This window comes from Miniopterus schreibersii, assembly GCF_964146895.1.
Source record: "Miniopterus schreibersii genome assembly, chromosome: 1".
NCBI classification, from domain to species: Eukaryota; Metazoa; Chordata; class Mammalia; order Chiroptera; family Miniopteridae; genus Miniopterus; species Miniopterus schreibersii.
The window spans coordinates 127112437-127118436 of NC_138101.1; positions in this window are offsets into that span (position 1 = coordinate 127112437).

A 6000-nucleotide genomic window follows, 5' to 3' on the forward strand; every position below is an offset into this window, starting at 1 on the left:
AGTGAGGTGGCTAAGGAGCGTGGCACCCGGAGGAAAGCTGCCTGGGTTCTGCAGCTTTGCTCACTACTTTCTAGCTTGGGACCTTGAGGGAAATTACTTTCCTGAGCATAAAATAAGGATAAAAGCAATAACTAGTCATCGGTTGGTTGTGAGGATTACATTATTTTATACATGTGAAGTGCCTGGTGCATGGTAGGTGACCCCCTACCCCACCCCATCTCTCTCCCCAGTTCCAGTCTTCTTTCCCCTTCAGCTCTAGCAGAAACCTTCAGCTGCCATCAAGGTGACAGGCTAACTTTTCAGGTATAACACCAGGCTCTACTTGTCTTTAGGTCATTGGTTTATTATTCCCTCAGCCCAGATCATTCGCTATTCTTTTTCCACTTTCTGTTGTACCCTGGCCTATCAGGCTCAGCTCAAGTTCCCTCTGTCCAAGACATTTCTTTATATCTCCTTGTGAACGGTCACTAGTGGTTTTATGGGCACTAATTTTGTCTTTGATTAAAATGGCCATCCAATAAGGTAGTCATTAGCCTTATGTGATTATTTAAACTTAAATTCATTAAAATGAAGTAAAATTAAAAATTTTAGTTCCTCAGTGACACTAACCACATTTCAAGTGCTCTATAGCCATAAGTGGCTGGTATCAGCTATACTGGATAACACCAAGACAGAGCATTTCCATCACCATAGGAAGTTCTATTGAAGGATGCTGGTCTAAAATGCAAACATTTGGAGGGCAAGGGCTATAGCTAAGGCTTAGGAAACCCAGCAGTGCATAGCACAGTGACTGCACAGGAGGAACTCAGTTGAACGCTTATGTTTTGCTTTATTGATTCACCAAGGGTATTCACATTTTCTGGAAATACTAATGTAAACATGAGCATCTGAACTAGGCTACAAAACACTGATTGATTAAATTATGTGTACGATTTCAACTTTAGTTTCAAGACCAAATTTCCAAAGAGCTCAGACTATCTTTCCCTTTTTAAGGAAATGAAATAATTATTCTACCAATGGCCCCTTCAGTGAAGGGCTCATGTCCTCTATGACACATGCAGTTTTCACAGAATCTTACATTGGAGCTGCTTGTGTTAAGTAACCTTTTGCAAAACATTACCTAAAATAATTATCTTACAATGAGAAGATTGCCTTGTGTTTGTTTGGCAAATACTGCCATGATAATTTGCAGCATTTCAATAAAAGGAAAATGCATATATTCACCTTATTTTAAGGTAAAGAATTAAGGTCAGTGATTTACCCAAGATCACATTTCAGTGCTATTACTAGGTCCCATTCCCTCAGACACCTGAGCTCCTGTCCTACTCTGTCTTCATTGAACCCTGGAATTCTAAATCTCTCTCATACCCTTAGGGCATTTACACCCCCTAATGATGCCACTTATTCTGAATGCCTCCAGTTTGTAAGCTCTCAGCCAAAGCAGCAAGAGCTGAGGCTGATGCAACCCCCCACCCCAGTCATGGAAACATCTTGGCTCTATCCCAGCTGAGTCGATGCCACAGAGTAAAGGACTCTCAAGAAAGTCAGACTGAGCTTAAACCATTCCACTAAAGCTGCTGCAGAGAAGTAGGTCATTAAGAAAGAAAACATAAAATTAGCAAAACAGCAATTTTTTCTACCATATGCTAAGAGGTTTTTCCAAATGATAACACACACACACAAATCCATGTATCAGACAGGAAGGCAAATTGAGAAAGTGGCTTCAGGGATGTGTTGATTGAAATACTCAAGTAAGATGAATTGCTTTTTGATAATTGGATTTGAGGAAATCTTTTTTTTTTTTTTTTTTTTTGTCTTCTGTGTGAATCCACTGTTTTGTGTAATGCAGAAAGACTTAAAATTCCAAGGAGATAAAGGTCTTTCTCCACATGCTTCATCTCTGTGCTTATACCCAAGATACAATGAGAACTTTCATAAAATTCCTCTTATCAGGCTTATTTGCCAAATATTTTCAGTGTTAAAATGGTTCAGTATTTCACCCAAACTATAATTAAAGCTTGAAGAAGAAAGTCTTATTCTAGGATACATGATCATTAACATTCAAAAGAATAAAAGGAGGATAGATGTGAGTTTCAACAAATGAAATTAGCAAAATGAACCTGATTTTACATTTCAGGCATTCCCTGATGGCATAGCTCCTGGAATCATGGCATAAATAATGGCTCCAATTATTAAAACTGAGAAATTTAACAAAGCACAAGCTCAAAGTGCGCACACATTGGGTCAACCTCACACTCAATAACTCAGTCACAATTACTAAAAAATGCTCTCAGCTAGGCTTGTACTTTGAATCTGAGAGGATTTTTTGACTGACCTCAAATTTACAGCCTCTCCTCATTGCAGCAAATTTGCTTGAGTTTTGGTCTTTAGGCTGACATTTGGATAAACTAGTCCTCTAATCCCATCGAGAAACAGCAGGATAATAATCTATGGCAAACACTTGCAAATTTAAAAGAAAAGAAGGGGAAGAAACAGAGATAGCAGGATAACATTAGACTCTCCAACATTAGAAAAAGTAATCAACAGTACCAACAAAAAACTTACTTGCAGCCTTTTTGCTTTGGTCCATCTTGAAATCCACTCTCCACCACAACCCTGGGAGGTATGCTAAATCTTTTCTTTAAAGAGATGCGATAGAAAGGTAGGGAGAGTCAGAGACCGGACATAAACTGTGATGAAGAGGTATGCAGAGAGCTGTGGCCTGGTGCCTTCGTTGGTTAGAGCATTGTCCTGATATGCACTGGTTGTAGGTTTGATCCCAGGTGTCAGGACACAAAACAATCAACCAATGAATGCATAAATAAGTGGAACATTTCTCTTTCTCTCTCAAGTCAATACATTAAAAAAAAAAAAAAGATATGCAGAGAGGAAGACACAGGGAAAGAAAGAGAAACAGAGAGAGCCCAAGAAAGATGACACCACGGAGAGGGGCTGAAAGGGAAACAAAAACCTCTAATTTAGAGCTAGTTTGTATTAGGTTAGGCATTGAGTAGAATAACCTATTGGAAAGTTCAGACTAGAGTGAAACAAAGTGGATATATTCAGCTTAAACTGACTTGCTCAGTGGACCAGTCGTATTTTCCCTGACCTTTCCACCACAGTGCACTCCATTTTACATTCAGGGGCTCTCCTGAGCATCATTTAACCTTGATGTTTTCACCCAGGCCGTTCCAGTCAGGTCAGTCACCAGAAAATGGAAAACACTAATTTGTAACCTCCAAGGTACTTGGATTAGGAAGTTATTTTTCATTTGAAACTCAACTGTCTGAGCCACTCCTTCCCTGATACCATTATACAGTACACTGCCCAGGTTGCTCTTAAATTCTGGCGTTTTATTAATTACCACAAGAGATGATTGCCTCTGACACTTGCATTAGTCAGAGCACCCTCTTCACCAGTTAAACATGAGGTAGGAGAGAGTGCAGGATTGGCCGATGCTGGTGGATTGACAACACAAAGCAAGAGCCTGTGTGAGTTGCGCTCTATCAGGTGACGTTGGCCTATTTGTTATGCACAACAGAAGATGCTGGATATTCCGGTGAACTTCATTTTCAAACGCAGGCCAATAACATGAACGGTACCAGTGGTTCCCAGACTTTAGCTTGCATCAGAATCACCTGACTGGAGAGCTTGTTAGAACACACACTGCTGGGCCTTCTCCACAGAGGCTCTGGAGGCCCAGCCCGAGGACCCAGCAATCCCAGGTAACTGAGGAGGGGCAGGCTGTAGGGAAAACCAATAGGTTCATACATGCAAAGAGGGAAGAAGATGCCTTCTCTAGACCAGTGCTTTTTAAACCTGAATGTGTCTGTGAATCACGTGGGGGTTGTTAAAATGCAGATTCTGATTGAGTAGGCCTGGTGTTGGTCCAGAGATTCTGCATTTCTAAGTAACTTCCAGGGGATGTTGATGCTGCTGGCCCATGAATCTCGCTGAGTTTCAGGGCTCTACATTACCTAGGCCAGTGATTTCCAAAGTATATCCTGAGGACTATCCATATCAAAATCCCGGGTTGATGGGGGAGGGAGGGTATTGTTATAGTGCAGATTCCTAGGCCTACCCCTAGAAATACTGTATCAAAAACTCTGGCAGTAGGGCCACGTGAACCTGCAGGTTGATGAGGAGTTTCTGTGATTTTCATACAGACTGAGAACAACGGTTAGGGGTTGGGGAAGGAGGGCAGGAAGAGGGAGATGTCAGCAAGTGGTTATTCAGTGATTAATGTTTCCAGGTACTGACTACCAGGTCCTCTAATTATTTTCTCTCTCTTATTTATTCTATTGCCCATCTTATGTTGCCTGTTGGTGACATCATCAGAAAAAGTAACTAGAATCCTGAAAGAAAGGTGGAACTTCTAATGGCCCAATTTTCTCTGTGTTAGCAAAAATTTAGTGAGGGGGAAAAAAATGGAAACTACAGGCCATATTTAATTTTTTTCCCATAAATTTAAATTATTTCTGCTTTACCTATCCTCTGTTTCCATAGATAACTACAAATTGTCTAGATTTCTCTTGTTAGTAGTAAGTGAAAAATGTTTCTGTAATGATTACTTAATATGTTGCTAAATCCAGGCGATAGCAACTGTCTGCCAGCAAGTGCCATATTGAAGTTTCCTAAACACTACAAAAAATAGAAATTATTTACACTTAGCACTCAACATTGGCAAACAAGTCATGCTATTAAAGATGTATTTGCATATGTTATATTAAGAGGCATGCAAATGTATGTGCAAAACTGGGCATAATTAATCACTCCGCCAGTGATGAATGTCCCATTATCCAATCTCGCCATCCAATCCCACTTTCCTTTTGGGCACAGATGTTTCTAACCTCCCGGGATCCCAGCATTATGTGCAATACCCAATTCTTAACACCTACATTTAAAGGACCAAACCATGGAAAATGATTCCATGTTCTCTAAGAAAGTAAAGTTTAAACAGCAGTTAGTACAGAAAGTTTTTTCTAATTTTAGTTCTTATTGTCAGGAACCTCTAGGGAGCTCTTCAAAAGTTCAGATTCCCCAACCACCTCAAGATTCATATTCAGTAGGTTTGGGATAGACCAGGAAATTTATAACTGTCTGAAACACCCCAGGTGATTCAGATGATCAGTCAGGATTGGGCACTACTGGCATACATAAATGAGCATTGAACAGAATCAGGGAACTTCGATTATGTTGCAGTTATTGTTTTTGCTGTTAATAATAATTTGTATTAATATTAATTGAGTTCTTCCTACATATCAGGCATGTTACTAAGCATTTTACATATATCATCACTGAATCATCTCAACAACCATCCATTTTATGAATAAGGAAACTAAGACCGAGAAGGAAAGTTAAGTCATTTGCCTAAAGCCAGAGATAGTTGGTGGCAGAGCAGGAATTTGGTCTTATCACCAAGTAGTACCTGAGTCATTTGAGTAGTTATGTGAGTCACTTAAGACATTAAGTTTTCCCATCTGGAGACAAGGGCTGTTGGGCTGGACACTAGATTACTTCTAATCTTCCTTTAAGCTCTAATGTTTATTTGTGGAATTGAGTTGAACCAGAAGACATGGGGTTTGGCCTTCTGAAGCTCAGGATGTGTTGTCAGACTTCTCTGGCATCCATCCCATTTCAGGTGTCAAGTGTCACTTCATCTATGACTTCTTATTTTCAACGGCACAAAAACGCCTTCACCATCAGCCCTAATCCTTCTCTTGAGCTTCCTCTCCCAGCACCTCAGGGCAGGACCCCAACCTCCCAGCCCCACTGGATGACAGACTTACTCAGTCGGTGCCCTTGTTCGTAGTGTTCTGTCTCAGTGCTTTGCTCTTCTTGGTTGATGGAGTAATCCTGCTCATCCTTCACAGCCAACCCACATATTAGCTCCTTTGTGTAGACACCTCTCTTTTTTTTATCAGAATTAATTTGTTCTTTTATGATTTTGTTTTGTCTTGTGTTATAGGAAGAATGAACTTGAATCCTAGCTCTCCGGCA